At 46.4% G+C, this 22,633-nt stretch overlaps 1 protein-coding gene across 2 annotated transcripts in view; it reads right to left on the reverse strand.

Moving 5' to 3' along the window:
* The window catches only part of FARP1 (FERM, ARH/RhoGEF and pleckstrin domain protein 1), a 230,619-nt gene extending 214,766 nt beyond the window's left edge, over positions 1–15,853 (reverse strand). Inside the window, exon 1 of one of the 2 annotated variants that reach the window (XM_054701688.1) lies at positions 15,761–15,853. The gene's annotated coding sequence lies outside the window, so the exon portion shown is untranslated. Of the gene's footprint in view, positions 1–14,856; positions 14,902–15,760 lie in introns of those variants that run through there. The other variant, XM_054701686.1, reaches the window with a different exon arrangement.
* Between the last annotated feature and the right edge of the window lie 6,780 nt (positions 15,854–22,633).

The raw sequence follows: 22,633 nt of genomic DNA on the forward strand, positions 1-22,633 counted from the left end.
CCCTCAGCAGTGTACTTCGGTCCTTCTGCCTGCTCTGCTCCCCGCTCTGGCTCTGGTGAGTTCTTTCACCCTCCCGTGCTTCTGACTCTACCCAGTGCTTGTATAAACAAAACAAACAAACAAACAAATAAATAAAACATGCCTCTATAAAAAAAATAATAAAAAAAATAATAAAAGGAGACAGAATTGTCTGTATTAACACAGAACATCTTCAGGGTACACTAGCTGAAGAGGACAAGGTAAGACACAGTAGAGAGCATATGCTGCCCTCTGTGTTAACTGTCTATGCGTCAAGTATTTCTGGGGGGATTTCTTTTAATGATAGGAAATTCTATCTGGTTTGTATCAATGAGCAAGACTCATGAATGATGCCCAAGTGTGGGAAAATCCCATTTCTTAACCAAAGTCAACTTTCCCCATGTAACTTTATTTTCACTATTTGCTTAACAACCCTCGTTCCCAGAGCTTTGTGTTAAAACAAACTTCTGCCTGACAAAGTTCAAAGTGTCCTGAACTCTGACTGAGTGGGGTTTAAAATGCCACACCAAGGCATGTTGGTCCACGTGCAGAGAGGCACACCCACAGCACCCGCTACCATTCCAAAGGCCACCAATCCTAAAAGACAGACGTAGCTTTATTTCCTTTAAAATCAGCGAAACATGATGGATCACAGGACCATTTTAAACTTTTTTTAAAAGATAAATAATACAGGCTTTAAAAACAGATAGAAACAAAATCAGATTTTTAATTTACATTTAATCTAAATTTCAGAGTATTTTAAAGAGAAATTACATGATTAATGAAGAATTGCACCATTCACTTTAGACAATCCTGGGTGCTAAACCTCCGGACCATCCAGCCTGGTTCTATTTCCGAGACAGAGAAACGTCCAGCTCACACAACAATCCACACATTCAATGACAGATCAGGTACAAAACAATGGCAGGGAAGAATGCCACATAATTCTTAAAACAATTAAGAATAAGAGCATGTCTGATATTTATCAAAAATCTAAGCTCTCTAAGAGATTAATAACACCCCTACTGGATTCACAGGAGGAGGTAAAAATGCATGTAGAGCCAAGGGCCTCTTTGTTGTGTAATCAAACACAGATGAGAAGGGAGGAGAGACTCACTCTAGGGGGATCTAGAGATGGTGCCTTCAGTAAAAACTCACAAGGGCAGCCCAGATTTTCTGGCTCTTTGGTACCACACTGAAATGCCCTATTCCATATTCTCAAAACAAGAGTTCCTGAAGGCTGCTCAGTGGTGGTGTCAGGGTAAGTGTCCAGATGTTCAAACAGCCCGCCTGAGGTTCGGACAAATGGCACTACCTCCAAGTGACAGGGCAGGGAGCAGACCAACAGGGCCAGCAAGCCCCATGTGCTGGTCTCTCTGGCTCTTCAGGTGCCCACGTGCTAATAACTGTGTGGATGGGGGGGGGGGTGAGAGATGGTTGGAGAGGGGGCAGTTTACTCAACATGAGACTGTTCACTGGACCTGGTGCCAACAGCATTGGCCATCCTGTCACTGAGAACTGAGCTGAAGAAGGGTAGGGGATGTCAACAAAAGTGCTGCAGGATTAATTTTTAGGCCACTTGTGGTAGCTTCATAGGCCCCAGGTTTTTCTTCTCTAATTTTTTTTTTTTTTTTTTTTAAGATAAAGTATCTCGGGCTTCCCTGGTGGCGCAAAGGGTTGGGGCGCAACCTATGAGGCTATCGGCAGCCACTGCAGCATGAGTTCCAACCCTGGCCAGGGAGCTACCCACATGGCACAGCAGACCTCTCCTGTCTCGCCCGCTGCTCCCCTCAGCAGTGTATTTCATCAGTCTGCCTGTTCTGTTCCCCGCTCTGTCTCTGGTGAATCCTCCCACCCCCCACACCTCTGGCCTGTGCTCCAGCGCTTGTATGCATAAATAGAGCTTTAAAAAAAAAAAAAGATAAAGTATCTCAGCCCTTCACACAACACTGTGAAGAACCCCTGACTTCACACGAAGCCTAAGTGGCTGAACCAGAGCCAGGCTGACAGGAAGTCTAGAGGCAGGAGTAGCCATGAGCAGGGTCTGAAGGACAGGGTGGTGGGTGTACCTCGATTCACTGTCAATGTGTGGACTTAAATTCAAGGCTTTTTGCAGACAGGGAAGGGGAATCCGAAGGGGAACTGGGGGCAGGAAGACGGGCAAGGGAGGTGACAAGGGGGGAGAGGCAGAGGGGGTGTGGGGGAAGGGCAGAGCAAACACTCTAAGAGGGTCAGCCCCAGTTTAAGAGAATCAAGGCAGGTTTTTACCACGAAGCTCCAAGGAGGTGGGGGGGGGGTGTCTCATTTTCCTTCATTCAACAGAGATTTAAACACCGAGGGCCAGGCTCTGAGAGACAACAGGCCCCCTAGCAGGGGCCTCCCTAGGAGACGGGTTTTGCTTTAACACTCAAGCCTTCGGCAGACACTCCCAGCTCAGTTTCTCAGGCCTGAGGAAGGCTGAGCACTGGTAATAGAAAGTGCTTCCCAAACCCCCTCCTCCAAATGCCAGAGAAAAAAATCCAGTGATAAAAGAGACTAGAGGGTGGGGGCGGGGCAGTCACTGCCTCTGAACCCTTCTAAGAACATTCTGGGAAACCTCAAGAGAAATACTCCTGGGGCGAGTCGCCTGGGATGACCCCCACCCCCCTCCCCCAGCTGGGCCACATTCCTCAGGGAAAAGGTCAGCAGGAAACGACCTCACAAGACCGCTGACCTTAATCACATTAATTTAAACATTACTGAAGCTGGGTTAAGGGGTGAAGAGAAATTCAGAAAACATGCACAATATATTATAATTCGGGGGGAAAGACAGGGCAAAAATATCCAAAATATAAGAAAAACGCCAGATGTTGGGGGGGAGCTGTGCCTGGTGGGGAGGGGTCAGGTATGGGGGAGTCCTCTGTACGCCCCCTTCCATTTTGCTGTGAACCTAAAACTGTTCTTAAAAATAAAGTCGATTTTTTTAAGTAAGGAAACTATGCATATGATGGAAATTCTGTTTTGCTAGGGTTTTTCCTTCATTTGTCAAAGCTTTTATGATGATCTTATATTTGTAATTAAAAGGGGGGGGGGAAGCAAAGTTTATTTTAAATGATTTAAAAAAAAAAAGTGAACACAGCCAAGTCCCAGGTGACATATACCAGGCCAGACTTGGGGTCTGATTAGACCCCCTCCCCCCCAGCAAATCAGGGGAGACACAGCTAATAGGCCCCTGCACCAGGCTGGACCTGGCCTTTGGGAAGGAAAGCTCATTTCAGTTCCTTTATTACGTGACTTCAGTGTGAAAACAGAGTTTCTTGCCCTCCTACACACTCCCAAAAAATGACTGGGGTTTCTCTCCTATCCTAAAAACAGACCTTTCTTACCATCTCTTTCCTCTTTAGTCCTGGTGGACATTCTCAGCACCTAACTGTGCTCCGCAAAGTGAGAGATTAGAGAATGGCGAACTAGACCGTGCCCACCTTTCAGCCCCTCCAGGTAATACCCAAAAAGCACAGGTGATACCCACAAAGCAGCATGGCATGGCTAGAAGGCAAACAACCTGCGAGGTAATTTCTAAATAAAATCAAACGTCAGGACGATTTTGTATTCCTCCTGGTCCTTGCTAATTTACCTACAGGCCTGGGAGAAGCTTTTGTCGCCATGCTCTTCCCTGCCACAGGCTTAAGGGCCTTACTTACCACCAACTTCGGACACAACAGTGCTGACTCTGGGATTTATTTATGTGACCTTGGAATTACTATTCTCAAAAGGTACCTGGAGTCTGAGTTTACACTTATGAATTATTCTACTGCCAAAACAAAAGCTCCACTGATCAGAACCCTAGATTTCACCAACCCTGAACTTCCCAAACCACAGATAAAGAAATCTTTCAGAAACCATCTCCCCCAGAGGACCATCTCTCACCCAAATATCAAGATCATCTATATCCCTTTGTTATGTGCCCTGGAAACACTATGCAGAAGAAAATGAACTCTGAGGAGATGGTTTCAATATGATAGTAGGGAAAAATTTGCAATACCCCCAAGTATGTCTCACTTGACTGTTTACATATGTGGGCAGGCTTGACTTCATTGCAGGGAAAAAATCTTAAAAGGTTTTCCTTTTCTTGCAGTCTCTGAAAAATAGTTTGCTTTTCTCATTTTAAATAACATGATTTACTAATTATAAAAGCAGCAAAACCCCAATATGGGAGATTCTGAAACTAGAAAAGTTCAAAGGAAAATACAAAAGCCAAGTGTATTAATCCTGTTGGAAGAAGACCCTGGCTAATCTTTTTTCAAAGAACATAAATATACATATTAGAAAGACTTTTAAACAAATGTGCTCATCTTTCAAGTAGACAACTACTTAAGTAATCACAAAAGACAAGGTAAGTGACCCTGCAGATACAAGAGGATCCAGGAAAAGCGTTCAAAATAACCTCAGGAAATCACCTTCCTGCAGAAGGCCAAAGGGGACTACATTTTACAAAGAAATGTAGAGATATGATTTGTAACAAAGTTTACCTCTTATGAAAGCTTGAGCTTCAACAAATATTTACTGAGCACCTACTATGTGTCAGGTACTTTGTCAGGCACTGGAAATGCAGAGGTGTAAAACACTTAAGTGGAACTTACTCCCAGTAAGTGAGGAAAGACTTCCTAAGCTTCTTCCCTGTCAATTATAGGTTATGGGCCTTTTTGGAAGTCATTTAACCTCTGTGACTCAGTTTCCTCTTATGAAAAATGGTTAAAAATCAGGGCAGATGGGATGATTAAATGACTTTATAAATGCAAAGCACTGAGAACACAATCTGGGACTTAGAGGTGTTCCAGGTTAGCATCTCGAGTAGAACCTGGCTTTAGGAAAGGTCCCTAGGGCAAGAAAGAGGTCCTGAAAAGAGGTGGGTAAGAATCCAGTGGACATCAGAACTGAGAAGAACTGAGTAGGTATTATTGTCTCTGATTTTAAAATGAGAGGAAACCAGGACTCAGAAATTAAATTACTCGCTCTAGCTCTGAGTACCAGAGCTGGGGTCAACACGGGTCCCTCACATCTGATGGTAACCAGCTTCCAAGATGGTCCCCAATGATCCTGCCTCCTGGCATTCACAAACCTTTGTTTTGTCCCTGCTGGCCTGTGTGATCAAGAATAATCATGGAGATGACAGTGTGTGACTTCCCAGTCAGGTCAAAAAAGCCATTGCTGTTTCTACCTTGATCTCCTTATAGATCATTCACTCAGGGAGAAGCTACCCGCCATGTTGGGAGGACACTCAAGCATCCTGCCCAAGGAGTCTGTGGGATTCCTTGGAGGCAGATTATACAGCCCCAACTGCTATCTTTACCGCCAACATCCAAGTCAGAACTGCCCATACAAGCCCCACCCAAACTCCTGACCCACACAGACTCCCAACAATAAATATTTATTATTGCTTTAAGTCACTCTAATTTGGAGTCACTTGTCATGGGCAAGAGATAACTAGTACATGCCCCAAAACCTGGACTCTTTTTTACATACCTACACAGCCTTTCAGTTCTGTCTGTTATTTTCTCTTTTAATTATTATTGCTGTGCATTCATATGAGAATTAACAAAAGAGTTACCAAAATCAAGCTCTGAGATAAGTACTTATAGGGGCTGACATCTGATTTACATCTATCTCTGGCTGACACTGTTACATTCTAAGCCTCAGATTTTATGTACACAGCTGTCTTTTCTGATCTACCCCTTCAAAAATAGGCAGCTGACAGGCTCATTAAGCTCTGCTAGATCATCCAGAAAACTATTTAGGTGTGTATTTGGTTATGCCCATTCTAAAAGTGTTTTTCCACCATGATTTGTTTAAAAAAGTAAACACAGCCACACTGAGAAACTTATTTAAAAGGCTAAAAGAAAAAGTGTTGGCAATATCAAGTAAGGATTCCACTCTGGGCATCTGTCCAAGAGAAATCAAAACTATGTCCACATCAAAACCTGTATGAGAGTGTACGTTCATGGCCGCTGTACGTTCATGGCCATTCTATTCAAAATTGCCCCAAATATCCTTCAACACCCCAGTAGCTTTCAACAAATGACGGGCGAAACAAACTATGGTTGTCCACAGAATGGAATATTATTCAGCAACAACAGAGAAAGAACCATTGATACTCCAACCTAGAAGAAGCTCAGAGATGATACGTTGAGAGAAAGAAGCCAGTCTCAAAGGGTTACATCCCTTATGACTCACTTAGATGACATTCTGGTAGAGGGCTAACAGTGACAGAGCACAGATCAGTGGTAATAGGGGTTGGGGTAATCATCTACAAAGAAAGAGCATATGGGAATGTTTTGAGCTGATAGAAATATTCCATGTATTGGTCAAACAGGGGCGAGTGGTAAGACACAGCACTTGATAGGAAAAGAAAGTCACTTTTACTCTATATGAATTTGTAAAAGGTAAATGCACATCAACTTTTCTTGTGAAGCAATTTCAATTCCTTTTTCCCTTAAGCAATGTCTCCCTTTGTTAAATTACCTCCAGGGCCAAAACCCTCTTGACTTCTACATCTTACAAAAAAAGCTGATGACAAGGACTTTTACAAGCAAGTTATTTGGAATCCCTGATTTGTATCTCAGGAGTTCACCTTCCTTCAAACAATTACCATTTTTTATTTTCCTCTACAGCTGAGGACAAATCTCTAGCTCTATGTCCTGTTAACATTCTTGCCTGGGGATGAAAGGTCTTTCAGAAGAAGGATGTAACAGTAGAGGTTCACAATACCTGCTGGGGTTGCCTAGGGCAGGGGTTCAGCCCTGAAGTCACAGGATATGAGCCCGATCTGTCCCCAGACTATCTGAAAGGCATCTGTTTGGTGGTCTCTGAGAATCAATCCACCCCTTCCTCCAATTTGGGGGCATTCTCTGAGCTCTTAGGTGACCAGTCATTTAGAGCCTCTTATTCCAGCAGCCCAGCACGCCTGTCAGTGAGCATCAAAGATATTTCCATTGGGATCCAAAAATATACGCTCCTCTTGAAGGCAAGGATTTTGGGGGCTGTTTTGCTAACAACGTGAAGGTCAAAGGTGCTCAAAAGATCTTTGTTAAAAGCAAGATCAGTTTTAGTCTTGTTAAGTTGTAAAGGCTTATTGAGAATTTAATGAATTGTGATTTTCCAGCTGCCTATGATCCTCTGATAAGACTTTCATTAATCTATCAAAGAAAGACTCTTTGTTAAGTACCTGGAAGATATAATAAGAGTGTGAGGCATGGCCCCTGACCTTCAGGAACTATCTCTGGTGAAAACGGCAAAATTCACACCTTGGGGAGTAATTAACAAGGCAGCGCATTGTAAGTATGAAATCAGTTATACCCACTCACATGTACCTGTATGTCCCCGCACGCAGAGCTCCAAAGAGCTGTGTGTATTATCTCCAAAGGTGTGTCGATGTTATTTAGAACTAGACTTTGCTCTCCTCAGGGCTTTGAAAAATGGGCAAGACTTGAATGTGTCACAAATGGGGGCTCTTCCTTTTCACCATGCGGAACTATCAAGACATAGCCTTGTTTGCTGGGAACTGATTAGAGCTGTGAGCAGTTAACCCTTGGCCTGCTAAATGCCTCTGACCAACAAGAGAGAAGAAGCAGGTAAAGATTCGTTACCAGGTAGAAAACGATAAAGCAGTGTGTACACCTCCCCGCTCCAGTCTCCTTGGGAGGCCCCTGGCCTCTACCATGGGCCTCTGTCAACCTCCAGATAGAGGCCAAAGATGCTGTAAATTCACTCTGAGCAAGCTCTAGCTCTCCTCGGTTTTCTCTCACTCAGAAGGTATATCTGAGCACAGATGGAGGAACGCTGCACTACAGAGCATATACAACGAGGGATATTAATTATGACGCCCCTTACAAGGGGGCCTGAGGTCAGAACTGCAGCTCTTAGCTCATAGTCACCAACATTTCTATGATCATGAACTTGCTAAGTTTCAGCACCTCCAGGTAGTAGAGGAACAGAAGTCTTTATGTTTCACCCCCTCACCCCCATTTCTGCCCATCATTCTAGTTCATCTGAAAAAGTTACTGTTGTCTGGGTCCAACATCATCCCCAGGCCCTCATACAAACACATGCATTTCGGTCACCCTAGAACGGCATTTATCTGCACATATAACATTGTTTAAGGGATTTGTGGAGCCATTATTAATCAAATATTAGTATCTCCTGCTGGAGCTTGTGGTTTTCCAGCATCAGATCTTGGCGGGATGAGGGGCAATATTATTGGTGAAGTAAGCTTTTGTGAAATAATAGGTTTTGGGTAAACTAGAGCTTTGTCAAATTAAAAAATTACAGACAGGGGGCCTCCCTGGTGGCGCAAGGGGTTAAGCACCACACTAGGAAGCAGTCCGCAGCCTCTGCAGCACGAGTTCAATCCCCAGCCGGCCAGGGAGCAACCCACAAGGTGCAGCAGACCTCTCCTGTCTCGCCCACTGCTCCCCTCAGCAGTGTATTTCAGTCAGTCTGCCTGTTCTGTTCCCCATTCGGTCTCTGGTGGATCCTCTCACCCCCCACATCTCTGGCCTGTACCCCAACTCTTGTATGCATAAAGAAATAAATCTTAAAAAAGAAATTACAGACAGGTATTGTGAGTCTGTAAAGAACAGTAATTTCATAATAAACTTAATATTAATCCAAGCAAACAAATTCAATATAAAATTTATTGCTTACGACACTAAGTCCAGATTTGTATTATTTAGCACACTAAAGCTACTATTGTGTAGTGCATTAAACCCAGATGCAGGCAGATCAATCAATGATACCCACAAAAATGCTGGTTCCGTTTTCCAGCTCCATCATCCTTTGTTTTTAAGCAAGTCACAACATTGCTACTGTGGTTCCAGGCATCAAATCCAGTCTTGTCTTTGGGTCTTAGGCACAGAAACATCCCCTAGGAGACCCTTCAAATACCTCCCAGATGCTACAGGCTTCTGGGAAGAATTCTGTTTAATGACAAAAGGAGCTTCAAGAAGTCCGTGCTGCTGTTGACCTGACAACAAACGTGTGAGATATGAAGCCTAGAGCTGCAGCAGCATCAGCCATAAGAGCTAATTAGGCAGCAACAGTCTCATTAACCATCAGGCAACAAGCCCACGTACAAAAAGCAAAACACTGGGGATGGCAGGGTGAAGGCCAGAAAGAACCATGGTGCCTGATGGTCCTGTGAGCTGAGACACTGACTTAGGGGCCCTTTCTTATTAACCGAGACAGCTAAATGGCTTCAACTGTCAGTCAGACATTCTACTACTTGATAGTGCATTCTTAAAGGTTCCTTTGATATTTTAAGGAAAGAGTACCAAGAACTCACCCACCATAGCAAAGACGGATAATGTATCAGACAGGTCAGCCTGATGTCAAGGCCAGTTCATTATTTTTGGTAACTTTCACATTCTCAAATGTTAGAGGGCGTTTATTACACGAATTTTAATTCAAATCAATCAATATGCATTGACATTCTACGGACAAGAGAAACAAAATTTAAAAAAATAATGCTTGTATGCAGTTCAGAAATGAGAATACAAGATAACAAGAAATAATTCCTGCCAAAAGAGAGGAGTTAAAGTCCTTTTATAACCGCCTACATTGCCAGACAGACCTTTTTTTTAAAATGTTACATCTTGTTTTTATTCAGGGCTCCATTTTTTATTAATTTCAAAAATATTTCTTTCCCATAATCCTGTGTGCTATGGAACAAACACAATTCAAATTTGGATTTTAGAAATCTGATCACAATCTTAAACATCTGTTTCCCCAAAATTTCAAAATAACTATTTTTTTTTTCACGCTTATGTCTTTCTAACCCAATTTTAATTAAGAAAGAACAAGACCCTCAGATAAATGAAGTCTGACCTTGGAGAGAGAGATACTAATCTACTCCTCTATGCAAAAAATGTGCTATTTTTCCAAAATTGAATAAATCCCTTACTTTTATTTAGGTCAACATTAATACCATAGAACATATCTTCCTAATAACTTCTGCACTTCAAAAGATACCATTAAAAAAGGAAAAAATTAAAAAATAGACAAAGTGAAAATAGTCTCAATGCATAGATCTAAAAAAAGAATTCCTACAACTCTAAGATGATATCATGTGCAATTTGTGGTATGTCAACTTAACTCCAGAGAGCTATATAAATCAATCAGATAAAAAAAAAAAAGGTTAAAAGACAAAAGGCTTATTAATACACACTTTACAAGATGTTCCTAGCAGCTCTATTACCAATGCCCAAACTTGAACCAGCCAGAGAGGCCAAAAAACATAGGGCAACAGTCTATGAGCATGAGAAAAGATCACTCATCAGGAAAATACAAAATTAAATGACAATACACTACCACCTCACACCCTCTAGGACGGCTGAAATGAAAAAAAGATTGACAATTTCAAGTGCCATGGGGATTCCAGTAACCGGAATGCTCACATAACAAGGGTGGGACTGTAAAATGCTACCAACGCTTTGGGAAACAGATGGTTGTTTCTTATAAAGTTAAGCATACACTTATTATAAGACCCAGCAACACAAATGAAAACAAATCTCCACACAAAGACTTGCTCACAAATATTCCTAGCAGCTCTATTCACTATGCCCGAGCTGGAACTAACCAGAGAGGACAAAGGTGAGTGGATAAACAAACTGCAGCAGATCCAGACACTGAAATGCTACTGGGCAACACCAAGGAACAAACTGATAAGAGAGTGGAGGGAAGAGAGAGGAGAGAGGGACAGGAGAAAGGAAGAGCAGGAGGGAGAGGAGAGAGGAATAAAAGGAAAGGAGAAAAGAAATGGTACCTAGACATAGTGAAAATACAGCACAGCAAAGGCTTGAAAACATCTGGCGAGAAAGGACACACTATTTACAAATAATAATTAGTCGGAGAGCTGACACTGCAGCAACAACAGAACCAGAAGACAACTGAATACAGGGAGAACAGTCCAGAACGGCATGCCCAGGTAGTTCATTATTCAAGAACAAAGATAGTTAAAGGCACATAAAAAGTGAGGTTATGGCCAACCGACGTGCACTAATGGAAATTCTAAAAGTTGTACCTCAGGAAGAAGGAAAATTATGTAGATGCTCGTTTTTCAGGTTAGTTTTACTTTCTTCCTCATGCTTTCACTGTCTGAGTTTTTAAATGAGTCTTTATGTTTTTACAATATTACCCGGCTAGTTAAAGCTAGTTAAACTGCTTCATTGGAGAAAAATGTAAACACAGTCAAATATCAAAATTTCAGATTCTCTGCACAGTAACCTACCAGACTAATATTGTTTTTCCTAAAAACAAAGACTAACTTGAAAAGACATGAAAAACTAAGTTTACTTATTTACTCAACAAGTATTTCAACTATCTGCCTAGGGTTTGCTATATGCTAAAGGCTATGCTAGATCCTTGAATAAACAAGATGAAAACAAAACGTGAAAGTGGGGCCTCCCTCGTGGTGCAGTGGGTTGAGCGCAGTGCTGTGGAGCTGTCTGCAGCCTCTGCAGCTCCAGTTCAATTCCCAGCTGGCCAGGGGGATACCCACATGGCGCGGCAGACCTCTCCTGTTTCGCCTGCAGCTCCCCTCAGCAGTGTCTTCGGTCCTTCTGCCTGTTCTGTTCCCCGCTCTGTCTCTGGTGAATCCTCTCACACCCTCCCATGCCTCTGGCCTGTACCCCAGCTATTGTATAAATAAAAAAAAATAAATCTTTAAAAAAAAATGAAAGTGATCACTACGTTACTATGTAGGTTTAGAAGTCTTCCCCTATAAATTGAAAATCAGGTCTGCATGTCAACAGTGACCCGGCTCTTCTAGAAATGAATATTATAATAAAGAACTACAAGCAATCTACTTTGGTCTATGGCTCTTCTACTTGATAATGTACGCACAAATATGACAATTTCACATTTGAAATTAATTCAGTGTAAATGATGAATTTCTACATTAATTGCCAATCTTGTGGTTGATCTATAATTTCCATCCCAATTCAAATAAAAAAGCTGGCACTGAGTTGACAGCAGCACTGAGCAAGTCTCACTTTCAGACACTTTGTACTTGACAGTCTCTGGGTTATTTCATTAAGTATCAAAAGCTCAGGGCAGCATATTTAATATGTATCAACTGCCCACTTTTGCCCTAAGTATTCACTTGGCAAGTATTGAAAGAAGGGCAACCTATGAAGAAGAAAAAAAAAAAGCCAGTTGCTCCACTTTAAAATAAACATTTTCAGGGGACTTCTTGATTAAAAACAAAAGCAGCATTTGACATAAAAGGACAGGCCAAATCAGTATTTCAAATAATGTGAATGGAAACCACTGGGCTCTGATCTTCCCAGACATGTGGAAGTGGTTACCAGTGACCTGGCAGAAACAGAGGGCGCAGCAGAAACTCTGGCCCCTAAAAGGCAAAGAAAAGGAGCTGATCCCCCCGCTCCCCATTTAATACAACAGGAGTGAGGCAGTTCAGAAACCCAAAAGCCCACTCCAGCCCCTCCCAGGCGTAAGGTGGCCAACACCTAGAATGCCTTCCTGGGCAACCAAAGAAGAAAGGACTGAGCAACTGGATTTGGGGATTATATGGCCCCCTCTCTCCTCTGTAGTTTTTTTCAACCAGAGACCAAAGCATGTTTCTCAAAAATACTAGGCAGTTCTCTGCAATAAGCAAGGTCAGTTTTTCAAAGGGTTTGTGGAAAACACCATGCAATCAAAGCATTAGCCAAGTACCTTCAAATCCATAAAACCTCCCTCACCCCCTGGGGTAGTGACACCAACATTCTGCCTACAAAGTGGTCAGAGGCAAAAACAAGGCTCTTGTCTTTTCTAGAGTGTTCTCTAACCTTCTCTGGCACGGAAAAAGGTTTTCTTTTTTGATGTTTATTACAAGTACCCTCCTCATAAATATTTATTTTCCAAATGAATTAGACTCCTACTCTCAAAGAATATTAGAGCTTGAATTCCATTTAGAAAAAAAAAAAAAAAACCTAACCCTTTCAATGCTATATTTCCTATCTTTAAAAAAAACATTTCCTTGGAGAGATTCTTTAATGAAAAGCAAAATAAAAACATTCACCCAGGTTCCTTTTAATCTCAAGATATTTATGGAAAACTGCTACAAACCAGAAGAAAATGGTCTAGATGTTTAAATCCCCCATTTGGTAAATTTGGTGGAGTAGCAGTATTCCATTATGATCTGAGGAATTAAATTCCTGTAGAAATTCCAGGAAGAGAGTATCAACCTGGAAAGGGACATTATAAACCTAACTCCAGGATTCCCGGGGAACAGAACTCCTGCCTGCAAAGCCACATCCCAACTCACAGAGCACCCCGCTCTAGAGCCTGTCCCCACTGGAGCTCTGCTACTCTACCACGGACTTTTTAAGTTTTCCATCCACATTAAAAACAAACCAAAAAAAGAGCTTCTGGGAAGCACAGGGCTGGGGGCATCAACTTACTGTCTTCCAAGCTCACCCAGAAAGCCAGCCATTATCCAATAATGTCTCTATTTATTTTACCCAGAAGTAGACCTATTAGCCAGACATTCTAAAAACACAAACGTTTGGTTGTGCTTGGAGTTAGTCCAATATTGGTGCCTTGCTGCAGAACGATGCTGCAGGAATATCAAGTGAGCCATGTGGATGCTGAACCCGCGCAGAAGAGCTGGTTACAAACTGTCACCCCCAGAAGACCCCTTCCAGGGCCAGGCCGGGCGCAGAGCCCCGCACCCCAGAAAGAAGCCTGTGTGAAAAGGGGAGAAAGCCAAAAAGGGGAGACTTCAGAAGGTTCCACCTGAGCCAACAACGAGGACATTTGCAGACAACTCCCCAAAGCTCTCAGGGCCCAGGAGGCCCTTTTCGCCCTCCTGTCCAGACAGTAGGTGAAGCCAACGCTGAGGACGTCCTGCAACACCTGGCCCCTCCAAGCGGCCAGCACCTTACACCCCGGCCAGCGCCGCGCCCGAGGGGTCCCCCAGGAAACAGCGCCGCGGACGGGGGTGCCGGGGAGGGAGGCCCACGACTGCCAGGCCTTGGGGTGGGGAGCTGGAAACAAGTGTGCAACGAGGCACTGACGAGCAGAATAAAAGGAACCTGGCGGAGGCCACCTCGGCACGGGAGGGGGGGCCGCTGAACTGCTCCAGGCGAGCCGCGGGGGGCTGGGCTGCCCGGGGTCCCCGATTCTTTGTGAGCCTCACCTGTGCGCTACGGGGGCCCCGCGCCGACCCCAAACAGCGCCGGGCTCCAAGGGCCATAAGCCCAGTCCACCCTGACGACGGAAGCGCACGCCCGCGCCCCCCATCTACCACTTCACGTCTCCCCACCCCCCCCGCCCCCCACTTCGGGGCCGCCCGCCGCGCGCAGCTGAAGTTTCCGGAACTTGAATCGCGAAACCGCCGTCCGCAGCCGCGGCTGGAGGCGCCACCGCAGAGCGGGGTCCCCTCACTTAAAAAGGGGGGGAACTTTGGCCTCTACAAAGGCGGGCGGCGGGCGCAGAGCCTGACCTGCGGGGGGGGCGCCCCTTTGTCCCCCGCCATGTGTCCCCCGCGCGCGCGGGCGGCGCCGGGCCCCCTCCCCGGCGCGCGGGGGTCCCCGCGGGGCTGCGGCTCGCGGTCCGGAAGCGGCGTCGGGCGCTGTCACCCCGCGGGGGGAGGAAGCGGGGGGGCGGGGGGAGGGGAGGGGGCGCGCGGGGCCCGCGGTCCGCGGAGGGCAGGGCCGGAGGGGGGGCCCGAACCCCGCTATTGTTGCCGGGCGGCCCCGGCCGCGGCTCCCGCTCCCCGGCCCCCCGCGGGGGCCCGCCCGGCCCGGCGCCCGCCGCGCACAAGTTGCCGCCCGCCCCCCGCATTGTCCGCCGCGCCCCTACCTCGGCGGCCGCGCGGGCCCCGCTCCCGGCTCGGGCTCGGCTCCGGCTCCGGCTCCGGCTCCGCGCGCGGCTCCGGCTATTAATACCCGCGGCGCGGGCGGGACGGCCGAGGTCCGAGCCGGGGGCGGGCGGGCGGCGGAGGGCGGAGCGCGGGCGGGCGGGCGGGGAGCCGGCCGGGGGCCTGGACGCCGCGCGGGGAGGAGCGGCCAAGCGGGCGGCGCCCCGTCCCCGCCCCGCGCCCCCGAGCGCCCCGAGCCCGCGCCGCCGCCGAGGCCGAGCGGGAAGCCGGGGCGGCCGCGCCCTCCGGGCCTGGGCGGCCGCGCGGGGAGCCGGAGCCGCCGGAGAGCCACAGCCCCCCCCAGCGTCCGGGCCCGCGCGCTGCGCCCCGCCGGGTCAGGTGCGCCCGGGCCGCCGCCCTCCCCGCCCCGGGCCGGACCGGACCGCCCCGGATCCGTCCTTACCGGGTCCCGAGGCTGCAGCCCGGCGCTCCGCGGGCGCCGCCGACCCGGGCTGGGCGCGCCGGGGGGGCGCTGCGCCCCGGGAACGCGCCGCGCGGTGCGGCAGGGGCGAGCGAGCCGAGCCGGCCGGGGACGAGACGCGCGCGGCTGCGGCCCGAGCAGCTGGCCGGGCGGCGGCGCGAATCTGCGGAGGTCGCGCGAGGGGGTGCCCCGCCCGTGTGCCCCCCGGGACTGCACGGAGGCGCGCGGGGAGCGGCGCTTTGCAGGGACCCGGGAGCACCTGCCCCCCGCCCCGCCCCGCCCCGCCCCACCCCACCCCACCGGGCCACCCGCTCCGGCCTCCGACACCCCCCGGGCCGCGGGGGACATAATTCGGAGGGGAGGATCCAGGGTCCTCCGCCCAGCGAATCCCGGGGCACCCCCCCCACACACACACACACACTCACCGGCCACCGCCCCGGCAGGAGCAGCGCCCCACCCCGAGGAGGCGCGGATAGGGTAGGGGCCGATTTGCAGATTCCCGTCGCCTTCAAGGTTTCCCGACGCCGCCGAGGGGGCGGGAGGGAAGCACGAAGTCCCTGTCCCCACCCACCCGCCGGCAGCCGCCGCTCACCTTCCCCAGAACACTCCCCTTTGCTGGACTCCGGGTCTGGCCTTTCTTCTGGCTGCAGAAAGCGGGGGAACGGGACTTGGCGGCGGCAGGTTGGCAGCGCAAGTGCCTCTGCACACCCAGGCTGAGGGGCGGCGGCCGCCCCGGGCCCCCGGCCATTGGGCCCCTCAGGGGACTCTGCTGGCCTCACGCTGGAGGCAGGTTTGCTGGGAAAGGCCACAGAGAGGGATCCAGAGGCCCGGGTGGGAGGACAGGCTGACACAAAAACTGGGTGCATGAGAGGTGGGAGGTGCTCGTGGGTAGCTTGCGTGAGCAGTTTCTGGAGTGCAGCCGAGGGAGAGACATATTGAGAGTATGAGGTGCTGAACTGTGTTTTTAAGGCCCGCTCCTTGGTGGAGGTGAAAGCAAGAGGGTCATGTGGACCTCAGACCTAAGAGGGAGCAGCAGGTGGGTAGCTGGTGGTTGGGAAGAGAAGGCATCCACAGCCACACACACCCTCTGATATCCAAGACACTAGGCATGGATGCCCCAAATGTCCCCAGAAGAGTACCCCCAAGAGAAACCACTTGAGCTCCTCAGGCTCCCCCAGCACCGAGTCAGCCATGAAGAGAGAGAACAGCTATGCCCTGTGTTCCTGGTAGATGCTCCAGGCCAGTAAGCACCAGCCCCAGCTGGCTGTGAAGAAGCTTTGTGACACATGACGCTGGTGGCCAAGGTCAAATCCTGATCACACTGATGGGGAGAAGCAGCACATGGCCCACGGGCTCCTGGCAAGGATGCTTTGGATGCTGCCAATGAAATAGGGGTCCTCTAAGCGGAGTCCAGTTAGCTGCTTCTAAATATAATTTTATTCTCCATTTAAAAAAATTCAAATTCTTTCACTTGCCCCCATCAATTTACCTGCTCAGCTCATCAGGGCTAATTAAAATAGGCTGCCAGGCCCGTCTCTGGAGCAGTGGATCCAGAGTTGGGCTTGAGTCTGCTTTTCTACCAGGCCCCGGGGGAATTCCTGGTCTGCGCCCACACTCTAAGAAACACTGCACTGGGGCAAAGCCACAGAAACACCTAAGATGAAAAAGATGTCAAGGCTCAGATTTCACCCAAATGCATCACAATTTCTAGGGTGGGGACCAGGCCTCAGGGTTTTTAAAGTTGGCCTGGTGACTCTAGTGCCTAGGCAGGAGGGAAATAATTACTGCACAAAGCCTTTTTAAACATTCAAGTTCTGTATCCTGTTAAGACCCAGGTTCTGGTTTACTTGAGACATTGTAGCTTTAGCAAGATCCCAAGGGGCTGTGTTTTTGCTAGTCCAGCTGCCTGCAGAGTGATAACCAAGTGCCCTGCTGCCTGGCAACCAGAATAAAATACAGCAGAAATCACAGGAAGTTAGAAAAGTGACATTAACTCAGTCACTATGTGCTGCGGCACCTGTATCTGGAATCAGTTTTTATGTTGCCCTCCCCGTGCACAGGATCATAATAGATAACTTTAATGCTTTTTATTAATATTACTCCAATTTTGAGGAAAGGTGACTTTTCAAGAAGGGAATCTGAGACAGCTTGCTGGCCCAGAGTAGGGAATCCATGAGAAGAGAATTACTACAGGAGAGAAGAGGCAGGTCTGTGGTGTCAGCTGGGAGAAGCAGGGAGAGAACCCCTCTTCCCTGCCACCTCTCTTGAACATGCAGTGTTCCGTATCTCACTCTCTATCGGACAATCCAGGGGTACTTGAACTGGAAAATCTGCAACCTGGATGATCAAACCCTGAAAAATGGAGGTGTTTCCTTGTCATTGTGTATCATGCACGCCTAACTTTCAAATTATAAAAACTTACAATTCCCTAGGTCCCCCATGTGTTGGCATGGGGGTGTTTAGAAATATTTCTAATTAAGAAGTCATCCTTAACTCTTCCTTTGATGCATTCTAACTTTTTAAATTGCAACAAATGTGTGAACATAATAATTAATAAATAATCAAGCAGTATAGAAGAGCAGTAAGAAAGCACATAGGGGACCTCCCTGGTGGCACAAGGGGTTAAGACGCAACCTATGAAGCTATCTGCAGCCTCTGCAGCTTGAGTTTTTCCGGCCAGGGAGCTGCCCACATGGCGCAGCAGACCTCTCCTGTCTCCCCACTGCTCCCCTCAGCAGTGTACTTCAGTAGATCCGCCTGTTCTGTTCCCTGCTCTGTCTCTGGTGAATCCTCTCTCACACACACACACACCCCCGTACCTCTGGCCTGTACCCCAGCTCTTGTATGCATAAATAAAAAAATCTTAAAAAAAAAAAAAAAGAGGGCCTCCCCTGGTGGCGCAGCAGTTGAGCGCTGGATTGCAAGGCTGCCTGCAGCCTCTGCAGCACCAGTTCGATCCCCAGCCACCGACGAGGGTCCCTCCAAAAAAAAAAAAAAAAAAAGAAAGCACATAGGGTAGCCCCAACAACCCACTTCTCGAAAATCATTTTTCCACCAGTTCTTCCAATCTTTCAGAAATATTCTAATCTAACACAAAAGTGCTTGTGTGCATCTCTTATGCTAAAGCCACCATGTGTCACAGTGAAATGACAAACGGCACGCTGCTTACTCCATAGTTACCATCCCTCCGGGATACCTGGCCGATGCCACCTTTGGGGCAGGGAAGTCTGGGCTTAGGGCAGCGCTGCTCTCGAGACTCAACAATACACACCTTCAGTAACATGAAGACTTGTGTTAAGGGGCCTCCCTGGTGGCACAAGGGGTTAAGCACTGCACTATGAAGCAATCCACAGCCTCTGCAGCACGAGTTCAATCCCCGGACAGCCAGGGAGCAACTCATATGGCGAGGCAGACCTCTCCTGTCTCGCCCGCTGTTCCCCTCAGCAATTTATTTCAGTCAGTCTGCCTGTTCTGCTCCCCACTCTGTCTCTGGTGAATCCTCTCACCCACCCCCGGCCCCCGCATCTCTGGCCTATATCCCAGCTCTTGTATGCATAAATAAATCTTTAAAAAAAAAAAAAAAAGACCTGTGTTAAAACCTGAGGCAGGGAAGAAGGCGTTGGCCCACAGCACCTCCAGCGACACCTCTGACCTGCCTCCTGATCTCATGTTCTGTGTCACCTCCTCCCCTTGAGAGGAGGCCGGACCATAAATCTGACAGCGTTTGCTTTTACGATTTCACCTTTTTTGCGTCATGCTTGCAAAGGTCTTCCCTTACTGAAGGTTTTTTTTTTAAAATCACTTTATTTCACACTTTAATAATTTTATTTTCATGTTATATAATTGACCTATATAATATTTATTTTGGCATAAGAAAGGAGGCGTGGATCCAGCGTTTCATCTTTCCACTAGCCAAAGACACCACTTGAATAATCCATTTCTTCTCCACTTGTTTCAAATGTCGATTTTGTCAGAGTAGAATGACTGCTCTCTCCCACTCACCTGCCTATTCTTGTTCTGGTACAGAAATGTTTGTGTTCATGGTGTCTGATATGTTTTGCTGTCTGGTAGAACATACCCTATAGTTGTTACTCATTTTCAGTTTTTCTGGTTAGTCTTGAGCGTTTGTTTTTTCAGATGACTATTGGAATCATTTTGTCAAGTTCGAAAAATAACCATATTGTTACTTTGATTAGAATTACTCTGAAATGTAAACCCTTAACTTCAGTTCCTTCTACAGTTTCCTTTCTAGTAGTAATAAAGGCTAGAACCTAGCTCTTAGCAATCGTTTCTTGACCTTTTGCCTAAGATCAAATGTAGTCTATATAGCTCTCAGCACTTAGCGAATACTGACTTATTTGACTGATGGATCATCCCTATGAAGTTGTGGTTGTATTAGCCCCATCTTACAGATGATGAAACCGAGGCAGAAAGGCTAAGTAACCACCTAAGGTCACACAACTAGTAAAGGTGTAAGCACCGCATGCTAACCAGTTGTACCACAGAGCTCCTCACCCAGCTTGCAAATGTTAGAGGAGGGGATTTAAAATCAGGTAGGAGAGGATGTTCTTTGCCTTTATGCTGGGCTCTGCTGTACCTCTATTTCCACAAATCTAGGACAGCTGGAGAAAAGTGTGAAAGACACTTCTTTTAGGATAAAAACTCAAATAGGATAAAAGTGAGGACTTTTGGTCATGCCTTCCACTTCACTTTCAAAAGGAGAAATTTAGGAGGAAACCAGAGGAAAGACATTGAACACAATCATTTTGAATCTGGCCTGTGATCTTGCCTTTTGATTCTCGGAGAACAAAATGATACATAAGGGGAAAATACATCATAGTTGATGGTTACTTGAAGCATTTTCATTGTTCGAAAATGCTGAGTTGAAAGTAAAAATGGGGGTATCACCAGATAGATGTATCCATGTGTACCCATCACCAGGAATATAAATATCACTTATCCACCAGAATATACACATACATTCACACACATGCATCTATGTGCATACACGACACAAAGACATAATCAAGACAACAAATCTCTTCATGCTGTTGATCTCATGCCTGATGGGCCACGCACTATCTCTCTGATGTTTAGAAATCTCTAGTATGAGTTCCACATGTTCCAATTTGCATAATTGTCCCCATCTTTAGAGTGGGCCTCCACACATCTTAATGCAAAAATAGCGAAGAATGTTCTCTTTCTCCCAGCAGTTGCTGCTGAAGATCCCTTCACCTAATGCATGCAGAAGGGTCCCCAACGGAGAGGCGCAAGAGGTCCCCTGCTTCCTCACCTGCACTGGATGAAGGACAAGTTCCACATAGACTCCTGCTTCCCCAGGTCTCACTCCTGTCCTCCCTCTTATATCTTAGTGAAGGGCAATCAATTTAACCCCCAAATTACCATAAACTCTGAGGGGCACATGTTTTTGATGAACTGAAGTTAGCTGCTTCTTTATCCTCCCATATAGGGTTAAAACTGCTTCAATACAGTCTTCATTTTTGAAAACATCAAGGTAACACTGGTTTACAGCACTGTGATTGAAGGTATAGGCCCCCCCACCCCTTAAATGTATGTTACCACACCACACCCACCACCCAGGCACCCAGAGTTCATTGTGTCCCTCCACACCCTCCTCTCTACCCTCCTTCTCCCCCTCTGGTAGCCTCAATTCTAAGTCAAATTTCTAAGGTTTGTCATTGGTTTAGTTCTGTTTGACCCTTTGTTTTGTTTCTCTATATTCCACTTATGAGTGAAATCATATTTCACTTATTTCACATATTTTACTTATTTCACTTAGCAAACCCCTCCACTTCCATCCATATTGTTGCATATGACAAGATTTCATTTTTTAACAATAGCTGAGTATTATTCCATTTTGTATGCAGACAACATCTTCCTAATCCACTAATCAGTCCTTGGGCACTTAGGTTGTTTCTATAATTGGCCAATGTAAACAGTGGAGCAATGAACATAAGCGTGCATACATCCTTTTGCATTCGTGTTTTTGCACTCTTTGGGTAGATGCCTAGGAGTGGAATTGCTGGGTTGTAAGGCAGATCTGTTTTAAAATATTTTAATATGTTGAGAAACTTCCATATAGTTTTCCATAGGGGCTGGACCAGTCTGCAATCCCACCATAATATGTGAGGGGTTCTTTTTCTCTGCATCCTTGCTAACACTTGCTATTTCTGGTCGTGTTGATGTGGGCTATTCTCGCCGGTATCTCACGGTGGTTTTGATTTGCATACCCCTGATGATGAGGGATGAGGAGCATTTTTCATGCACCTGTTGGTAAAGCAAGTGAATCCTAACTACAAGCACCCCTTTTCCCTAAGCAGAGAGACCTAGTTTTTACTAGCAAGCAGAACCCTGTTCTTTAACTCATTAGTAAAGGAGTTGGAGGCAGACAAATGTAGCAATAAACGAGTACAGCAGGTTCTCAAATAAAATTATTTCATTATAAATTGATCATGGGAAAAAAACAATCGTGCAGAAGTTGAACAAGGTGAAAATTATTCATCACCAACATTGTCTCACTTAAAGTCAGTTTCCAGGAACCAATCGCAATGTGAAGGGAGGACTTGCTGTACTTGGTTGAATTTTTTTTTTAATCCTTTCTTACCAAAGGAGGAAATAAATGCATATCATTTATGAAATATCTATCCTTAACACATTAGAATCCCTATTATACATTCAAACATAACCTAAATCAATGTGCAACGCTTAATCACAAATTGTCTCTAAATATTTCTGTTTTAACCCTGAAGCCTGAATAATTAAAGAAATGGAATTAAATGATATAATTTGAACATAATTAAGTTCATATAGCTAGCAGTTATGGAATACCAAAAAAAGTTAAAATTTTCCTTTCCTAGAAATACTTAAAAATATAGTAGGTTTGTATATTATCAGCGGTTCCTCTGGACTGCCCCATAAATTAAGAGAGTAAAACTTGTAAGATGGGCAGAAGCTTTGGACAAGACAGTTTACAGAAGATATCCCAATAACTAGTGATTAAAGACTTTATTATCAGTCTGGAAGACACAAATTAAAACCACACTGAAACATCTTACACACCCACCAAAGTCGCTTATAGGAAAAAGACACCCCACATCAAAGTTTGATGAGGATGTGGAGCAAGTGAAACTCATACGATGCTGATGAGAACGTAAAATGGTACAAGCACTTTGGGAGAAAGCCTGGCAGCTTCTTCGCAACTTAAACACTCATCGTAAGACCAAGTAATTCCACTCCTGTGAATTTACTCAAGAAGACCAAAACTATATGCCCACAAA

This window comes from Talpa occidentalis, unplaced genomic scaffold, assembly GCF_014898055.3.
Source record: "Talpa occidentalis isolate TD23 unplaced genomic scaffold, MPIMG_talOcc4v2.1 talOcc4.5, whole genome shotgun sequence".
Taxonomy (NCBI): Eukaryota; Metazoa; Chordata; class Mammalia; order Eulipotyphla; family Talpidae; genus Talpa; species Talpa occidentalis.